We start from the raw sequence: 19040 nt of genomic DNA on the forward strand, positions 1-19040 counted from the left end.
CATCCTGCCTACAAAGAATAAATAATAAAAAACAAAAAAAATAAATAAAAAATAATAAAAAACGAAAAATAGAAAAGCCAAGGAATATGATATAAAGTGATGGAAGGCGTTTGAGGTACTATTAATTAATTAAAATACGACTGGTGTTTTTTGCGTTGTTTTGATGTTGGGATAGTCCCCAGATTACATTTATTTATTTATTTATTTAGCATTTTTATATACCGAAGTTCATGTAGCAAAGTTACAAATCAGTTCGGTTTACATTGTAACATTAACAGGCATGTAAGAATGCGATTACATTGAACAAGGAAGAATAACTTGGATCAACTGAACTGGGAAAGTGGTATTTTATAAGATACGCGCGTAGCCGCGCGTATCTTATAAAATCCGGGGTTGGCGCGCGCAAGGGGGTGCACATTTGTGCAACCTGTGCGCGCCGAGCCCGGTGCGCGCTGCCTGTTCCCTCCGAGGCCGCTCCGAAATCGGAGCGGCCTCGGTGGGAACTTTCCTTCCACCTCCCCTCACCTTCTCCTCCCTTCCCCTACCTAACCGACACCTCCAGCCCTATCTAAACCCCCCCTTACCTTTGTTGGCAGATTTACGCCTGTCGAAAGCAGATGTAAATCTGCGCGTGCCAGCGGGCTGCTGGCCGCCATCACCCGACCCAGGGGCTGGTCCGGAGGCCTCGACCACGCCCCCGGGCCGGCATCACGCCCCCGACACGCCTCCCACCCCGCCCCGAACTTTGTGCCTCCCACCTGACATGCCCCCTTTGCAAAGCCCCGGGACTTACGCGCGTCCCGGGGCTTGCGTGCGCCGCCGAGCCTATGCAAAATAGGCTTGGTGCGCGCAGGGGGGGTTTGGGGGTTTTTTGGGGGGGTACACGCATATGTTACGCGCGTACCCCTCTGAAAATCTACCCCATTGTCCCTTGCATACATACACATACACACACACATGCTCATTCATACAGTCTCTCATTTTCACATATACACACAGTCTCACTCACACCCTCATACATGCTCTCTCACACACTCACACGCACTCCCTCTCTCACACATATTCAACCATTCACAATGCTCGTTTACTCACACACACTCCCTCTCTCACTCACACACACCCTCTCTCACACATATTCAACCATTCACATATGCTCCTTTACTCACACTCCTTCTCTCAGTCACACGCACTCCTTCTCTCAGTCAGTCTTCTTCTCAACCCCTCTGGAAGCACAGGTGGTGGCAGCAGCAGCCTCCTTCTTCAGCTTTCCTCTTTCTTCGGACCACAGGGACCGACACTGCTCCTGCTTCTGACGATTCTGCTGGGCCTTTTGGCCCTTCTCCTTTCAACTGTGCAGGTCAATGTTGCTCCACCTCCACCTCCTTGCAGCCACACAGGCCGATGCTGCTCTGCTCTCTTCTCCTCATTCCGGTCATATTCCTTCTGGCAGTGATGAGAGCACTTCCTGTTCTGGGCCTGGATGGGCAGGAAGAAAGAGATGCCATTACTGCCCCCAGGAAGCTGCCTAGTGTGCCTAATCCTTCCATCAGACCTTTGTCATGCACACTCGTGCCACCTTGTCCTCACAGCCTTTTCCTCGCCATTCTGATTACCCCAGCTTTTTAGGAAGCCTGGTACAGCTGCACCACCAATCTCTGCAAACAGTCAAGCCTCCTTCTCTCTGTTTCCCCCCACAGCTGCCCTCTCCACTGCTCCTGCCTCTGCTGAGAGGCTGTTCCATTATTTTTATCCCCTGACCCTACACTGTGCTGCTTGCACTGCATGGAGCTGCTTCCCTTGGTCTGTGGGACTTGTCCGATTCGATGGCGGCACCAAGCGTGCGCAGATAGAGATTGCGAGGCGCTGCCGGACTTCCTTCCCCATAGACCCAAGGCTTTCCTTCACGGTTGACGCTACTGTTCACAAGTAGCTGATTCCTGCTCTTTGTCGGGCCCAAGGCAATATCAAGTGCAAAACTAGTTGCGTTGAAATTGGGCGCGTGTTTTTTCAACGCGCACACATCCCCCTTTCCTGGGCGCCTGATGCAATAGGAAACGAGCTGCCGCACCTAAAGGGACCTGCTAGGGATAAACTGTGCGTCCCTAGCACCGGGAGTTGTGGCTGTGTGCCGTTAGGAAAATGGACGCTCAGTTAACGAGCATCCGTTTTCCTAACCCGCGCACATCCACGGCTTAGAAAAGCAGTCACTCGTAAATTGAGCTTCCGTTTTCTTAAACTGACCGTCAAGATATTTTTTTTCCATACGGCTTCCTGTGGTTCCTCCTACTTAATATGGGGATGACACTAAGTAGGAGGAACCACAGAAAAGCAGTAATGTCAGCTTTTGTTTTTTGAGCCCTTGACATGGCGTCAAGACTTAATGCCAGCTCCCGCATGCAAAAATGTACGTGTTGAGTGCAAGTGATTTTTTGCATAGGGGCAATAGCTAGAATCCATATCTATTTATTTATTTTTATTTTTTTATTTAAAAACTTTTCTATACCGTCGTTTAGTAGTGCACCATCACAACGGTTTACATTTAGGCACGAAATAGGTTTGATAGTTTTCTAAGTTATCCAAGCGGTGCCAATATTTTACGGTTACATTGTTCAATAATATACTCTAATTGAAAAGTGGGTTGGAAATGCTATTTCCGATTGCCGTTCTAATCGTATATGTGCATCCATTCCCACCTATGCATTATAACGTTGCAGGCAGCGGGTGTGGGTGAAACTGCTCTTTGCCTACTAAGAAGGCGGCTTGGCGCCAGGAGAAAGCAGGGGCATCCATCCCCACCATACAGCTAGTCCTTAATACTGGGGTAACTTCTGTGAAGAATGTGGTGGTGTGTCTTTAAAAGCAATCTCAAAATGGAAATGAGAATGAACAGAAGGTACAGTCCTTGCAGGATGCACATAGCAGAGACTGAACTGAAAGCAGTGCCCGCTGCTTTGCACGCATTATTTTCTGCTTCCAGGACTCGATTCAGGTCCTGCAACTTTCCGCTAGGTTTCCAGCTTCCTCTCTGCCCCTATAAGTGCTGTGAGCATTAAGTTTCAGTTTGGCATGCAAGCCTGCCATAATGTTTCTTAGGGGAAATGGATTGCAGAGAAACTGTACCCCAGATTTCAACCTCAGCCTTCCTGTCAGAATCCGCTCTCTAGACTCACATCAAACCCAGAAAGCGACGGCTTCTGATCCGCAGGCAGGGCCAGGCCCAGCCCAGCGATGTTCCTGCAAATTTCTCTCTGGCTTCAGACGCCCAGCTGCAGGCTTGGCACTCCCACTCCCGGGCCTGCTCGCTGGAGGCTGCTAGTGCATGACAGCAGCGCGGGCGCTGAAGTCCCTGCTTCCTGGGTGTCTTTAAGAAGACCGGAACAGAGACTGATTTTACTAACGTTTGTAGAAAATGTTTACAGAGGCAGGAAAACTGTGGGTCCACATCGTCAGGTCCTTTAATTGTACAATTGTAAGGGTAAAATGCATTCCAAATGTGTCCTCATAAACATATTTATAGCAGGGCAATTCTGTACATTTGATTAATATCCTGATAGAAAAATGGAAAAAATATTTGCAATCTATGTATCACTTTGATTTGCAATCTACTCTGGTCCTTTTCCTTCTGCACACCCAGTCCCCTCACGCTGCTGTAAAACCAAACTCAGTAGTGAAACCCTCCTGCACGTGGCTGATTCAGAGGATCCCAAATTTTATATACCCCCAGGAGAGGAGGCGCGGGCCTGCTCTCTGGTGCCACCTCCCTTCACTCTAAAGTGTGGAAAACGATATCGCCCCGAATTACTGTTCCACTTCTGAAACAGCCCCTATAAGAAGGTCGGCAAATGCAGGCTTCAAAACTAAATTCCCTGCCTGTGTCCACGTTGAAAATTATCCCAAGAGCGCCAGTGCGCAGTTACAGCTGCTGAACTATAAGCAGAAACCTTTCAGGAAAACTCCAAGGAGGTCGCCTCCAAAAGGTTGATGCGCATCAATGGGCTTTTGAAAATTGCTATGATATGTGCTGCTCTTACGCACATATAACTCCTTTGGAAATGCAGCACTCCTAAGTGCGTGCTTTACGAGAATGGAAAAGTCTGCATGCACATGTGAACCCCTCGCAGCCGGAAAGCCCGCCATCGGGCTGGGTAAGCTTGCACGTGAACAGGTCGCACCCACGCCAGTTTAACAACTTGTGGGGTGGGCGTTTTATAAAAGCCACTTTCATGGGCAGAGCCCCCGAGTATGTTCTCGTGCGCGGGCAGTAAAAATGGATGCATACTTTGCCCCTAGAATTTGTGCTCACCACTGCAATCACCCCAAAGCATGAATGAGGAAGGCAACATCTCCTAAGGAGGCCATGCAGCCCTCGCTACTGCTTCTGCATCCTGCTGCATTTACAAAAAAAGATCCCTAAAATTCACAGCTCTTCGGGGCTTCATGCAAGGCATCAGATTAAGGTCGTCCTGCCATATGAGTTGGTAGCAGGCCTGTAGCCTATGGGGCAGGGAATGCAAGCAAGAATACATACGGGTAGGATGTAAGCTTTAAGCAGTCACTTCCATTTGGGTGCCTGTGACTGAGGATTTGGAGAGCGAGGTGCTTCCCTAGCTCTGTATCATCTGAAGTAGCTGGAACAGCTACAGATAAAAGAAAAGATGGATTTATTGAGCAAGAATAGGAAATAACCGAGTGTGCTTAAAACATTTTTCATTGAGAGCCTGCCGAGTCCTTTTACAAGACGTTTGCACCACGTGGCACTGTTTACCCTGTGGATGGTGCCTCGCAGGCCGCGCAGCTATAGATTTCAGGAACGCAGCCTGAGTTAATCTAGAAACCGAATTGATCAGTCTGGCAGGGAGCTGATGCCACAAGCCGTACCCAGTGGCACTTTCTGCTTCTTGCCCGACAGGCCTCAGAACATTATCAGAAAGTCAATATGCTAAGCCCATCTAGTGATATACTTGCAGCCCTGCTTACATTAAAACTCAGGTGCTCACATGGTGGATACAGATAGACAGACAGACAGCCTGACTCCATCCACCATGGGCCACAGCGAAAAGAATCGGGCTGAAGCCAGCTCCCAGGTTTCATGTGGTTCTCAATGGCCCCCAGAGCCAGCCGAAGCAGTAACATAGGATGTCTGTCTCTGGCTAACGTCCCCTGTGCTAGAAAGCTTGACTCTGCCTCTCTCCCTGTCTCTCAGTTACTTACAGCCCCTGCGATCAGGTTACCTTCTTTATTCTCTCTCCTCTTCAGGTTTTCTGCCTCGCCACATTAATTAATGCTTTCAGCTCCTCAGTGTCCTCTTTGAGGCTTCTTTGTTTGCCTAATATATATATATATATATATATATATATATATATATATATATATTTATTTATTTTTTCTCCGTAAGTGTACGAGGGACTTCTTTTCATAAAGCTGGCTAGCAGAACGGCTTTCTTCCCCCACTCAGAACCGAATGTCACCCACCACAATCGCCCTTGTGAATTCGGTTCAGTTCGCAAGGCCATCCTCACTGATGCCTCTTTCGCACCGCGCAGTTAAGACGCCTGTTCTGCTCTGCACGTGCTTTCCTGCCGCGCAGAGCCGCGGCCCGGCCCTCGCCACCACCCACGGGACTCAGACACCGGGCCCATCGAAACCCGCGCTTTGTTTCACAGCCGCTCAAGGTGCTCCGGAGAAATGTGACACGAGCCTGGCCTTCCCTTCGAGGGCTGAATAGAATTCTCTCCTAGGTAAAAGCAGCCCAATCGTACGAGCTTTCTGACCCCTGACAGGCGGCGATTCTCTTCAGCAAAGGGAAGCCATTCATTGCACAGCCCCTTCTCCAGCCTTCCCCCTTCTCAGGCGGATAAAGATGTGAAGGTAATGTATTTATACAACAAAACAGGCCTGTTACTGCTTCCATCTGAACTCCGCTGAACCCTGCGAGTCTGGCATATTTGTGCTTAAAAGCTATGCAAATTTAATAAATTGACCCTATAAAAGGTTTAAGTAGAAGGGAATAATGCTTAATGGATCCAGATTAAAGTTTTTAAATTGAATGCATATTGCCAGGCATTCTTGTGCATGACACAACAGCAGCAGCATCACCTCCCCGGCTGCTTCCCTGGCAAATTGTTTTGGAGCGTACGTTTCTGCAAATTTCTCTCTAACTACCTCGAGTAGCATTAGTTGTAATTGCTGCTCTGCAGTCTTGTAGAAATTATAGCGAGCAGTGATCTGAACCGGCGTGTCACCGAAACGGAGACTCTGACAGCAGGGCCCATCTCGCCTCCTCCTTTCCCCTTGCCAGGCCCTGCTCGATCTCCGGCGTTAACGTTGCTTCCGTCGCCGATTCGCCAGGCATCCTCCCTGCTTGTCCCATGCCATCGCCTCCTTGAATTCCTTTACCAGCTGTGCCCAGCACCGGGACACCATTCATCCATCCCCCTTTCAGTAAAGCGTCTTCTGATATTATTTCTGATTCGTGTTGGGCTGATGGACCCTCGGTCTGACCCAGTATGGCAACTTCTCCTGCTCTTCTGGGTATTGTAGGTATTTTTTAGATATCTGAGAGCATCTATCATATCTTTCCCCTTCAGGGTAAACACAGGATGTCCCTTAACTTCATAATGTTTATGGTGTAGACCGCAGAGAACTGTGCCAGCTTTCCTCTGGACTGCCTCTCTTCATATCTTGCTGGAGATCGCCGCCAAACGTGGGCACAACGCTTCAGATGGGCTCTCACCAATGCTTTTCCCTAAACGTAATTTCTCTCCCTATGCATCGGCTCTCACCAATGCCGTCCCTCACTTGATTTGCCTTTCTTGTTGATGCTGACCCTTTAATCCGATGTTTAGGACATGTATCTCATACGCTAGTTTTATAGCTTCTGTTTGAAACACCAAATTAATTCTTAAGTGAAGTCTAAGTCCATCCCAAAACACGACCTGCTGCTCGTTCTCACCGTGGGCAGAAGTGTTATGCCAATTTTATACCAATTTTCAAAAGGAAAAGTTCCCTTTGAAAACCGTGTCGGGAAAAGTATACGTACAGATGTGTGCTGAAAATTCCCGAAAACTGTGTGTGTGCTTGTTATTAACCCTGCACAGCCTGCACCCCAAGGGACACCTCCCCTGCCCCATGGTGGCACTACACGGGCATCTTTACCCTCAGCGAGGGAGAGCAAGGTACAGAGAGCCTGCTTCCACAGGTTAAAGCATTCTTTTACCCATAGAAATGCCCTCCCTATTATAAAAAAAAGCATCTTAGGATGTGGCCGAAAGGCCATTCCGCACCGAGTTTCACGTTGGCTGATTCTGCTCCCGTGGCCTCCACACTACGAGGAACCTGCAAGGCCACTTCCCGCCCTGCCTCACACCCCTAGGGCAACACTGCTTAGATCCTGGGTCTGAGCTGTCAAGCCAGCACTTAGCCAAGTTGTTGGAGGGGAACAGGAAGAGGATGTTTCTGACTAATTGCCTCCCAGGAATGGAACGGTTTAAGATGAGAGATGCCCCCGCATAGCCTCTCTCAGTCTCTTCTTGCCTCACCAATAATCCGACATCACCTGCAGTGAATTCACATTCGCAGGGTAGCGCTTGGTCATGTTTATTAATGGTACAATCTATAAAACCCCAACCACCAGGACCGTGCACTCCACCCTCCCAAAAGTGAGACTTCTTGTGCTCCTTCCTAACAGCTGCTCCTCATTCTTTGACTCTTTCTAACCTTCTGAATTTCATGTAGAATAGCACAGTCTGTCGCCACTAATAGGAAAGGGGACCCGGTACAAGGCTGGCAGGAGAAGTATCCGCTTTCCAGACCTTAATCTACAAAAGCTCTGGGGCCTTGTTCCGAGGGTGGACCGGAAAGCTTCGGAAATGATTTACTATGAATTACAAAAGAACCAGGGATCTGCATTCGTTTACAATGAATGTGCAGCCCAAACCGAATAAGGTTATTTTTTTATTTGTTTGTTAAATCCAAAACAAATAAAAAAACAAATGTCTTCAAAAACTCCCAAATTTGGGGATGTTTCATTTCAGCAAATAGTGTGCACTATTTGCTCACTATTTGATGCAACAAAAAAAATCAGAAAAAGCCCCCCAAAATAACATTTGGTCAAAAACTGTGCAAACTCTGAATTTAATGAACCAAACCAAAAATATTGTGCCTGCATATTCCTATAAAGAACATAATTAAACAGCATGAACTAGTATACATTGGACACAGAACCTGCAACAGCTGCTTAGATTGGGTATATCGTAACACTTGTTATTCCATGGTTGTTCCGCGTCTCTAATTTTCTAATTAATGACAGCTCACATTCATACTCGTGCTAATAATCTTCGCAAAACATTCACATAAGTGACTATAAAATAGCAAAATCACCCAATGCAAACTCGAGTAATCCAAAGAGAATTGCGTTTTCTTGATGACATCGCCTATTCCCACTCTGTAATCACAGTTCTGTTCTCCCTCATGGCTTTCTGCCTTCCACTATCAGACTCCAGAATAACAATGTGGACCTGATGTTGGCTGCCCCCGGCTTTGTCCTTACGGTAATCAGAACCTGAAGGTCTGGCTCATTAAATCAGATCAAAAACAAACACTGGATTCAGAGCAATGTCAGGGTTGCTTTGATAAAGATGGGTTTGTTTATTTTTTTTTGCCCTGTTCCTTTGGGATTCTAGCTCAGTCAGAATCTGACCCGGTGAGCGCTATGGGGCCATGAACCTTCCCTTTCAACTACCTGGAGTTTTCCTCTCGTTTCTATTTTCTTTCTTTCCTTCCATCCTTCCCCTATAACCCGTGACTGTCCTGGGTGGAAGCTTCCTTCAGAGAGAGGTGGACACCTTGCATTGCAGCTGGATTTGGGATCGTGCACTTCCACTGAGACACTGGGCCCGCCCATCTCAGACATCTGTGAGGAAGGGAAGGGGCCTGGTCTTAATCTGAGCCACCTGAGAGCAGTATCTGGAATGAATGATCAGGGGGCTTTCTAACCTCCTTAGTGCTGGAGGGACCTGAGTCCATTCAGAATCAAATACCCACGCATAGGATGCAAGTAAACCCTAACATCATATACAAAGTAAACCAGAAGAGCAAATGGGTATTACACAGACAAACGTAGCTGATATATATTTCTTGTTTGACTATGATATCTTTGCTAAGATTTTTTCATGCTCTTTACAGGTATGCGGTACTAGCACGTGCATACCTAGAGAAATAGCAGCAGTTTCTTACTCGCAGTTCATTATTTTAGTTATAAGTAAGGATAGACATTTAATATTCTTTCCTCTTTAATGATAGTCAGATCATCACTGGAAGGAAATATGCAAGTGCGAGTGCTGACAGAGGACAGCATGGAAAAAATGTTTTGTTCAGTTTATTATTTTGATTCGATTGCTATTTTTTTTCTAATTTTATTCATTTCTGTTCCCAGGTTCATTCATTTGTCACGTTACTTCATTCATTTCCATTAAAGTCAATGAGGGAAGCAATGCATCCTATCCTGGATTCTAACACTGTGGTTTTCCATCCAAGTTCAATGAAACTTGCAGGTAGACATGAGCAGCAGAGAGAACAGCACTCCAAGAACAGAGAAAAATGGCACCAACAGGGTCATGGACAGCCGAAGACACCATGAGAGGATCAAAGCATCCCAATCAGTGGTGAAACCACTCCAAGGTACCTTGAGAGGAGCAAAGAAGCACCAACAGTAGTATATTCACCCACAAGGCACTGTGAGATGGAGAAAGCCACACAGACAGTGGGGCAAAGGGCTCAAACAACAGTGACAAAAATACTCCACAGCATCCAAAGGGGGACGTGGCACAAACAGTGGCCTAGTGCAAGGGGTAGGACAACAAGCACAGTGGCAACAACACCCCAAGATACTGTATGAAGGATGAAGCATCAAGAGGCACAGAGTGCAGAGCGAGGCAACAACAGAGCAAGGAGCTGAAGCAGAATACATTGGGGAATGAGGAGTAGGCTGGGTAGCTGGCAGCAGCAGCAGCAACAAGGCTCCAAGATCTCAAGGTATCCAGAGGGGGGGGGGGAGGAGAAAGGGGGTATAACCAGAGAGATGCAGGGTAGAAGGAAACAGCTGACAGTGGCACAACACAGCAAGGTGCCGAGGCCTAAAAGTGTTAGCATTGGTTTGGTGTAACTGTGCATTCGTTCCTTCTGCCACTTGCATGGAAATTCAAGGAAACCCAGCAGAGAGAGGTTTATCTTAAGGACGACCAACCTTTTCACCAATTCTAGTGTCATCCATGAATGTTGTGGTTTCATGGTATTTGCTGCCATTGAGAATACGAATTTACTAAACACACTGGTTGTGGGAAGGAAAGGAAATACTGAGCAACCTTGGCAAGCTCCAGCCAGAAGACAGCCTTGTATACACAGTATGCTAATAGGTCTGTGTCCATAACCTTGATGGTTCCTCCAAGGTACCACATGTCTACAATTTGTACATAAGTCTCCTTTTATGGGGGAGGGTGAATACCAATCTCTTTTGCTAACCGCTAAAGCTATGATTTGTGGCAGGAGAGCTTATTGTTTGGTAGACACAGGGTGGGATTTGGTGTATAAAGGTGGGAAGAAAGTGGTAGTTTCAGAGCCTGCTGGTCATGACAGTACTATGTGGGAAGCCCACTTTTTCCCCTGATGCATCCCCACATTTCCACTTTCCTCTGACACTGCCATTCTTACACCCTAATCTCACTAGCTTCTCCTTCCACTAAATCAGATTTTTGGACTGGAGGGTGACACTCCCTTTCATCTGTGGGCCACACAGAGAGCCAGCATAAAAAGATCCACATCAATCTCAGCATCCACAGCCAAATTATAAAGGGTGTCTGTTGCTCCACTAATCTCTGCATCATCAAATATTTGGAATTCCATCTTGTGCCTACATCCTGAGTAAGCTGGGGCAAAAGCACCTCAACTGCTTCCTATTTATCATGCGGAAAATGCTCTCCCTTCTCACTCTAGTTAAAACGCTCTGCTATTTTCCTGAACCTATCAATTCCTGCAAGACAAAGTTGCTGCCTTACTTGGTCCCCAGTCTCAGAGAGTCCCTTATTGCCAGGTACAGTAAGTATGTAAAGCATTGGATACCGTAGTAGCTCACTGCCATAGTCATGTTTCTGCTATTGTCTAAAACCACTAAACCAAGAACCATTGTCCTTTTTATCAATTTTAAGATATGAGATGAGGTATGGCTGTGGTCCAGCACCTGGATGTGCCGCAAGTTCACCTGTACCCTCCTTATGCGTTCCTGACAGAACTGCTGTCTGACCCTGTCATATCTGCTACCAGTGTGCTGTCAGGGAGAGGTAGGAGTGTGTAGTGGTCTGGCTAGTCCAGATGTTGCTGCTACTCCCCTCCACCTTGGACAGCTGTGCCTGCATCCGGGCTGGGCACTGCAGGTAAAGGGTAGGGATCACCTACCTATTAAATGTTTTCCTAGAGGGAACTTTGTATTTGTCATCTAAGATGTGAGCAGCTGCTTAAATCCCAAATTCTCAACCACCTTCAGGGGTTGGTCATCTAGAGCAAACATTTCCCTGATGATCTGTGCCTCTTCCATTGATGCTGCCTGCCTCTTGCCCTAGGAAAGTGATGCAGAATATCACTCCATCTGCTCCATGGTGTAGGGGACGAGGTTGTGGGCCTGTCGTCTCTCTGAGACAAGAGGCTGGGGAAGGAGGACAAGATCCCAAGACTTGTATCAGCCTCTACTGAAACCAAGACTAACAGGTGTTGATTTAGCAAATGATGCAGCATACCTCTCCTGGCGGCCTTTCAAAAGTGAATGCAATCCAGAAAATGCTGGTCTTCTCTAACTCTAAACTGCCTTCTGTGATGGGATAGCTCCCTTGGCCCAGAGTCAACTGGTTCCAGACAGGAGGGGACCATGGATGTCAGCCCCCAGGCAAGCACAACTACACTGGGCAAAGCCTACATTTCCCAGAGCAAAGAGACAAATTGAAAGAACTACAGTTCCCATCAGTGAGCAGGAGTGGGAGAGGAATCTCTGAGTACAGGGAAGGCGGAGGCACCAACTGCCTGCAGAAAACAGGTGAGGTCGATAAAGAGGGGCTGGAAGAGGATGAAATGGAGTTCCTCCTATCCGAGCCACATGGAGAATTTAATGAAGGACCCAGTAAGCAGCCGATGGAGACGGAGGAGCCCCTGTAACCCTGCAGAGTTAGATTCGGACCGGGGTTCATTCTCTTTCTGATTAAAGCACAAATCTGTTCCTGGATGTTTGTGCTGAATCACTGCTGGCTATCTGTTTCTCTTTCCTGAATGCTTGTGCTAAGTCATTGCTGCCTTTTTGTGTACGAACACAAAGACTGTTCCTTCAGTGTTTGCACTGAGCCACTGTCACCTTGTTTGCTGTGCTGAATCATTGTTGCCTTTTGCTTGCTAGCACCAAAACTATTTGACTGTGTTAAACCATCATAGATTAGTTTTAAAGGCCCATAGCCACTCTTTGCTTGTTTGGGCTGCAGCTCTACAGCTGTATTTACCAGCATAGTAACATAGTAATGATGACAGAAAAAGACTAAATGGTCCAGCCAGTCAGTCCAGCAAGCTTCTTATGGTAGTAACTACTGCTTTGTGCAGTTGACACAAGCCTCACCCAAGCCTTATGTCTTGCATTGAGTCAAGAAAAGGTAGAAGAGAACAACCTCTGGAAGTGCACTCAGTATTCACGGATACCAAGAGATGACATTGCCAGCGAGGACCATCACAAGTTGTGGTAGCGGTAGGATCCAGAGGACCTCATGAAGGTCCAGACTGGAAACAGCCTCAACTCAAGGTCTCTGTCAAAGTGAGTCTCCTTGGAAGCAAGGGTGAGGATACTAGAGGGAGGCCGGCAAGAGAGTTACCCAACTGGCATGGGAGTATTAAGGCGGAAAAACCTAACAGAGGGTAAGGGATAGCATCGCCTGAGGGAGGAAGAAACCCAGATGTGGGGGGAGGGGGGGAAGGATAGTCATCCTATCTTGAAAATCTGTACTTGGGTGTGTGTATGTTTGGGTTTGTTGTAGGATGTCAAGACGTTGACAGAAATGGATTGTAGACCAATGCCAGAAGCAGTACGAGGCCACACGGTAACTGGTCAAGGAGACATTGAGGAAACAGACATAACATCAACAACCACTCCTGAAGCTTATCAAGGAACAGCTATAAACCACCAAGAACTGTTCTCCCTGCAAATGCCAGCTGTGGAAGACAGAAGTACTTTGCCTGTGGGATGCAAGAGCAAGGGAGGACAGAGGATGGGTGCAAGGAGCCTTATCCTGAGCAAGATGGATGAAGAGGATGAACTGGATGCTTGCTTAATGACATTTGAAGAGTGGAGGCAGCTGGGTGGCCCATGTCAGTCTGACTAATCCCATACCTCACTGGGGAAGCACAGGCAGCATATAGGGCTCTAGACTCTGCTCACACTACTGACTATATGGCCCTATGGGCAGCAATTAGGGGCCACCTGGGACTGACACCTGAATTATTACAGTTGCTTCAGGGAGATGAGCAGGAGAGTACAGGACCAATATCTAAGTTCATGAGCAGTGGACCAATATCTAAAGCACCTCAGCTGCCAGTGGTTGATCCTAGAAGAAAAATCTCCCATGGAGAATGAAGAGATGATAATACTAGAGCTTTCCTGCTGACATTAAAGAGTGGGTGGTGAAGTAGAAGGTTAAAAGCCTGTCTGAGGTCATAACCCTGGAGGCAGGACCCTCCTATGCAGGCCTCAGGAGTAGACATGCGGAAACGCCTGGGAGGGGTCCTTGGAGTAAAGTGGAGAAAAATGTGACCTCCTAGTGGAGATGGGAAGTGGAGTACAGGTAAAGCGCCTTGAGCAATTTTGGGTCCTTAGCACCTCAGAGGCTCATAGCTGAGGATGTGAGAGTGTTGGGTCACCTCCAAAGAGAATGTCCTTCAGAGTAGGGGAGCAGGTTTCCCAAAGAGGTCTGCTCCCTCTATGCCCAAACTCATATGTGCAGGTAGGAACCATAAGGACTCCTGTACTCATAGTCCCAGGGGCCAATCAGAATTTAAGTATCAGAAGAATTAGCCTCAAGGGTGTCAGGGGCCCTCCCAGAGGGAGGGTGATAGAGAAGATTCCAGTGCGCTGCATCAACAGAGTCTGAAGATAATACCCAACCCAAGAAGCAGACGTGACTAGTGGGGGGGGGGGGATATTGGAGTGGAGGAGTAACCTAGTGGTTAGAGCTTAGTGGATTCAAATCCTGTTGCTGCTCCTTGTGGCCTTGGGCAAGTCACTTCACCCTTCATTGCCTCAGATACAAACTTATAGGGAGATTTATAAAGCTGTGATATCTTATCACGAAGGGGAGGGCATTCCTGCAATGTTTCACCCCTCCCCAGGAAAATATTGCAGCGGTATCATGCGGTTATTTGTTCTTACGGAAAAACTCTGCAAGAAAAAATAGCACAGTGGGGCCCAAAAAAAAGCGTGATAGCCACCATCATTTTAAAAGGTCTCGAGGCCCAAAAAATACTCCCTCAAAATTATAAAAATTCACCTGGGGGTCTACCAAGACCCCTGCCTGCCCCCACTCCCTATCGAGGCTGCATGGGCCCAAAATGTTTATAAAAATAAAATCAATGGCGTGCAGCGGTTCCCCGCCCCAAGCACTTCCCCTTTGTAGAAAATACCCTCTGCCCAGAACCCCCCCCCCCCCCCCCGGTTCTGCCTCCCCAAAATACATCATCCATGGGGTCTAGTGGATCTCCTTACCCCCTCCCATCACTCCCCTTCCATCAAAAATAGAGCCTGGTGGTCTGGGGGGACCCCTGACCCCCTCCAGATCCCTACCATACCTTTAGAAAACTCATGAATGGGGCAATGGCAGATCAGAATGCACCCTAGTTCGGGGTCCAGTTGATGCCATCTTTCAAAATGGCGCTGATCACGTGATGGGGCAATGGCTGACCAGCGCCATTTTGGAAAATGTTGTTGAGCGGCCTAAGGCTATGGGGCACTCCAGAACTGCCCCGAGTCTTCTAAAGGGATGGAAGGGTCTGGGGTGCTCCCCATAGACAACCAGGGTCATGCAAGGGGGTGGAGGGAGGGGATGAGGAAACCCCAAGAATAATGTTATATTTTGTGTAGGGGGACTCAGGGGGATAATGGGGGGTATTTGTTTGGGGCAGGAGGGTATTTTCTACAAATGGGGGAGAGTTTGGGAAGGGGATGGGGTGTTGCTACATGCCATTGATTTATTTTTTTTTAATCTGTTTTGGGCTGTGCCACCTCGATAGGCAGTGGGGGGATGGACAAAGTTCATATGAAATAAGAACATGCCATACCGGGTCAGACCAGGGGTCCATCAAGCCCAGCATCCTGTTTCCAACAGTGGCCAATCCAGGCCAAAAGAACCTGGCAATTACCCAAACACTAAGTCTATCCCATGTTAGCGTTGCTAGTGGTAGTGGCTATTCTCTAAGTCAACTTAATTAATAGCTGGTAATGGACTTCTCTTCCAAGAACTTATCCAATCCTTTTTTAAACACAGCTATACTAACTGCACTAACCACATCCTCTGGCAACAAATTCCAGAGTTTAATTGTGCGTTGAGTAAAAAAGAACTTCCTCCGATTAGTTTTAAATGTGCCCCATGCTAACTTCATGGAGTGCCCCCTAGTCTTTCTATTATCCGAAAGAGTAAATAACCGATTCACATCTACCCGTTCTAGACCTCTCATGATTTTAAACACCTCTATCATATCCCCCCTCAGCCGTCTCTTCTCCAAGCTGAACAGCCACCAGATAACCCTGGGATTTTCCAGAGCTTGGATAAACGAGGTTCCCGAGTGCACAGGGGTGCTCTTGTTTTGGCGGAAAAGCATCTCCACGCTGGTCCATAAAAAGGATAACAGTCTCTGCACAGAGTCCCAATTTTCTCTTTCCCCAGGGCTGAAGACTCCAAGTGGGGGGTCCTCAGACTTCGTTCAATTTTGATCTTCCTCGCAGTTCTCTTGAATCCTTCAATGGGAAAGAACTCACAGCTCTGATGTTCCTTCCTCAGGGTAGGAAGGGGGCAGCAAAACCCTCTCCCAGATCTTGTAGCCAAAAACTGAGTCCGAAGCAACAAGAGTTCCCTGCAGCAGGTCCTCCAGGATGGTGCAGAGGGACAGGTCTCCCCTATCCTAGGCTCCCCAGAGAAAGGTTTCCCCGTGACCTCTCTCCAGGCATCAGCCAGGGGTTTCTCAAGGCTTCTTACAAAGACAAATTCAACAAACACCCAAAACAAAGCCTGGATGTGAACCCTACCAGCCAGTAAGTGGACCTGAGGGCAGCCTCCCAAACTCTCTGAGGGACACCTGAACCCCGAAATTCCAAAAGAGGTAACTCCAAAACGTAGACTGCACTGCTCCAAGGTCTCAGGGGTAGAGCTGCTTTCAAAGCCACAATTGGACGGCCATCTCGGCTCCCTCAAAGGGAGGGGCTTCCCTGAATGGTGCCTCCCCTTAATTACTAGTCTGCACTGGTCCTAGCTAAAGGGGTTTCCAGGGCAACTACTAGTAATGAACCCCAGAGCCTCATCTCACCTACAAGAGCCTTCACTCTGCTGCTCCTCACTACCTCTCCTCCCTTATCTCTCTGTACACCCCTCCTCATGCACTCCCCTCAGACAAGTCCCTCCTATCTGTGCCCTTCTCTGCTGCCAGTTCCTGACTCCGTGCTTTCCAGCTGGCTGCGCTGTGAGCTTGGAATAGTCTTCCTGAGCTGCTGCATCCTGCTTCCTCTCTCCCCGTGTTTAAATCCCATCTAAAATCCCACTTTTTTGATCCTGCTTTTAAATCTTAGTCCCTGATTGTCCTGTTTACAGCCTCATTACATTTTAACCTTTGACTTAATAAATGACATTCTCAAAGTCTCTTCTGCCCTGTTTGTTTGTCTTGATTTAGATACTAAGTTCTACTGAGCAGGGACTCTCTCTCATATGTTTTTGCACAGCTCTGCATAGGCTGAGTAGCACTATAGAAGTATTAATTAGTAATACTAATAGAGTGTCTTACAATCAGTAGGGAAGGCGGTTTATCTTAGGGAGAGACCATGACCCATTAAAATGGTTAAATCTGATGAAAGACATGCCCGTATGACCCACTGCTATTTGCATGAATACAATTTCCAATCAGTGAGGAAAGAACACGGGGAGCAGGAAAGAGAAACTGGAGATAATGAAACAGGGACGGGTCTGTGATGGGTTAGCCATGGTTTGTTCAGCCCAGGGTCAAGTGGGTGCAGAGCACAGGGTACCATTGACGTCAGCCCCCAGACAAGCACAACCAGGCTAGCGAAGAGACAGAGTGAAAGGACTAGAGTTCCCAGCAGTAAGCAGGCGTGAGACATCCAGTGGGGCACTGGCAAGGAGAGGCGCTGACCGCCCATAGGAGACCTGGAACAGGAGGAAGAGGATGAATTGGAGTTCCTCCTAATGAAGGACTCGGTGAGCAGCCCCTGTAACCCTGCAGAGTTAGATACGGACCGGGGGTTCATTCACTTTCCGATTAAAGCACAAACCTCTTCCTGGATGTCTGTGCTGAATCACTGCTGGCTGTCTGTCTGTTTCTCTTCCCTGAATGCTTGTGCTAAGTCACTGCCGCCTTTTTGTGTCCGAGCACAAAGACTCTTCCTTCAGTGTTTGCACTGAACCACTGTCGCCTTGTTTTTGCCGCTGGCACAGAAACTCTCTGGTTATATTGCTGTGTTGAATCATTGCTGCCTTTTGCTTACAAGCAACAGAACAGTTTTCTTTATGTGGCTGTGTTAAAGCACTGCAGATTAGTTTTAAAGCCCCTAGATGCTGATTGTTTGCTTGTTTGGGCCTGGCTGAAGCTCTACAGCGGTAATTTCCAGCAGACACTCAGTAAGCGCTTACATGGACTCAACCCAAGGTAGAGGACGCGCACCCTTTGTTCGCAGACACCAAGCGATGGCATCCCCAGAGGGGACCCTCATACGCCTCACCTCTGATGTCATGCGGGTTCTTCTCTGTGATTCCTTGGGTGCTGCTGCCCGGGGCTTGGGTTGAGGACAGACCAGGAAGTAAACGGCCAGGGGCGTCTCTCAGCTGGGGGGGGGTGAGCTTAGCCCTGGCAGAACCATTTGCTGCTTGAGGTTGTTCACTCGATATCGTGCTAGTAAGCAGGTTCTCCAAACCCTCCTCGCATGCGAGACTTTTAAAATCCCCTTCATCCAATTCTTCAATTCCCCTCACATGATTCATGGGACTCAGTAGGTTCTGCAGGATCCTCTGCACACCCCTGTCAGAACGGGACAGGGCGTGCTGCACTGGTTTTGGGTCATGTTGTCTTCTACCTAGCACCACCACCACCACCACCACCACCACCACCACTGTGACTGCAACCCTCCACCGACTCTGCCTTCTTCTGCTCCTGCACAGTGGAAATGGAGTCAGATAGCTACTGTTCTACCTTCTCCGCCAACCCTGCCTCTCTAGCTGGTTTCCCCCCACCCCCTTAGAAAATAAATCCCTTCTGAGTTTCATAGAAAGGCTCTTGGTCCTCCTCAACCATCATCACCGGGTCTCTCTGCAGTAAGAGCCTTCCTGCTTCCTCTCCCATTGCCATGTTTGCCTCTTGATGCCAGAGACAGCATGATGGATTTATTAAAACAGATCGCTAGCAGGTAGGGGCTTCTACTGTTACAGTGTTTGAACACCTTAGTATGAACCCACATAGATAGCTGACCAATCGTTCACTTCTGTCCACAAACAGAGCATAGCGAGTGAATTGGTGATGCTTGCCGAGTGACTATGTGCACTAAGAAAATAAGTCAAACTCGGTGCAAGAGTCACAAAGACCAGAAGCAGTACATTGTCACACTAACTCTTTTACACAGAGTCACTGCAGTGCGCATGCTGCAAGAAAGAGACAGATAATCCCTTTGTTTGTGTCTTTCCTGCAAGCGTAGGCACAGAGTCATCTGTAGTACCTCCTTACTGGCACCTCCGAGTTCGGAATCTGGTTCC

The sequence above is a fragment of the Rhinatrema bivittatum genome, chromosome 4, assembly GCF_901001135.1.
Source record: "Rhinatrema bivittatum chromosome 4, aRhiBiv1.1, whole genome shotgun sequence".
Taxonomy (NCBI): Eukaryota; Metazoa; Chordata; class Amphibia; order Gymnophiona; family Rhinatrematidae; genus Rhinatrema; species Rhinatrema bivittatum.